The sequence below is a fragment of the Camelus bactrianus genome, chromosome 23 (assembly GCF_048773025.1).
Source record: "Camelus bactrianus isolate YW-2024 breed Bactrian camel chromosome 23, ASM4877302v1, whole genome shotgun sequence".
Classification (NCBI taxonomy): domain Eukaryota; kingdom Metazoa; phylum Chordata; class Mammalia; order Artiodactyla; family Camelidae; genus Camelus; species Camelus bactrianus.
In genome coordinates, this window is record NC_133561.1 from 31119086 (window position 1) to 31120983 (window position 1898).

The following is a 1898-nucleotide window of genomic DNA, read 5'->3' on the forward strand; positions in this document are numbered from 1 at the left end:
GGCCCGTGGGGCATCAGCCTTGACTGCTGGACCCAGGATGGGAAAGGATGACTGAGAGCCCACAGGAAGGGTGGGGCAAGGAGATCCAGCCGCAGGTCCCACCAGGGTGTGAGCTGATGTGGGGCAGAGCCCAGCAGGAGAGCTGCTCTCACTCTCAGCTGCAGCAGGAATGCCCCTACTGAGCAGGCAGGTGAAAGGAAAGGCCCGTCGTCGGGGCGCCAAGCACTCCTGACCCATCCCAGGAGCAGAAGTGAGGCCAGAGGGGGAAATGACTGGCTGATGGGGGTTTGGGGTCAGGGACTCCAGCGTAAAGGGCAGGCTGCTGTTTGTGAGAGCCAAAGGCATATGGGAATGATGGTGGGGAGACCAGGAAACAGGGTGCGTGCGCCCGGTGGGGTGGCCTGGGGGCAACCCTGGAAGCCCTTCTGCCCCAGTAGTTCATGACCAGAGTGACGTGCCCCTCCAGCTTCCTTCCCCAGAACCATCATTTTTCCCTGAGCACTAACTGCACGAAAGACCTGGTATAAGCCTGTCCAGCTGAGTGCTCCCCCTGCCCCCTGGCCCCACCCCACCAAGCTTTCTAGGGCAGAAGCTGAGTGCCTTGATGCCTCCACACAGACCTCCGAAGTACCCCTACCCTCGTGAGCCTCCACAACAGGATCAGCTGCGCCCCCCCCCCCTTAAAGGGGCAGGAGCCTCTGTAAACCTTCGGGCTGCTGCTGCCCGTGATACAGTGGTGGTCTCTGGTCTCGAGAGGTGCTCCAGCAAAGCAATGTCTGCCCCGGGGCCTTCCCTTTCATGTCTTTCCCTGGCTCCTGGGGCTCCATCCTGTCTACACCTCCCTTCTTCTCCACTCTTTCCCCTCCAAGGGCCGGGGTGGGAGACAGACTGGGATTCTAATTTGCTCTGTGACCCCAGGTAAGTCATTTAACCCCTGGGAACCTTACTGTCCTCACCTGCAATATGGGGAGAAATGGAGCTGCTGTGAGGATTAAATGAGAGGCTTTGCATAGCAGGGGGCTAACAAACCTTAGGGCTCTTCTAGTCCCCTCCCAAATGCAACTTAAAAGACTCTGATTCCCACCAATGTGTTTCCTGGCCCCTGCCCTCCGGTCAAGCACTCACTGGCCTCCAGTTTGGTGACTGGCTGCCTTTAAGAGGTGAGGAGGTCTAGGCTGGTGGAACAGGTGTTGAGAACCAAGCCCTGACCCACCCTTTACTTCCATGACCTTGGGTGACATCGCCCAGCCTCTCAACATTAGCTTCCTCCTCTGGGAAGCAGCCTCCACTCTTTGAGTGTGCAGGCAAACTGGAAAGTTCTCATGGCCAGACACGAGGCCACTAGACAGGTAAGGTGGGGAGGTGTGGTTTGGGGCCTGACATTCTCAGGGTGGCTTGTGGAGAACAAATCTGGACACTGAATTGGAAAACAGAGCAGGATGCTGAGAACTTTGAGAGATGTGTGTCAAAGAAGGTGTGGACAGACCCAAAGTAAGAGGCCGTCTGGGCAGCAGAAGGGGGAGTCAGGTCTGAACCAGAATTATCATGAGGCTTGTACCCTGGCTCTGCTGCCCTGGCCTTCCTTGGTCATCCACCATGTCAACCCTCTCTTGAACCTCCCTCCCTGCCTCCCCTAAAGTCAGAAAGCCACTTGGTTGCGGGAGCACACGGGTCAGCTACAGCAGCCAGAACCCCAGGACTTTTTCCGGGACTACTGGCTGGCCCCAACCTTCAGGCACCAACTTGGGCCAAGGCTGGGACCCAGAGCATGGAGTCCCAGGGCTCCTCTGCTCCCACCCCATGACACCCAGAGTTGACTTCCAGCCGTGAATACAGCAGGGAGGGTGCAGGGCACCATGCCCATGGCCCAGGGTGGGTTCAGAGATACACACAAACCA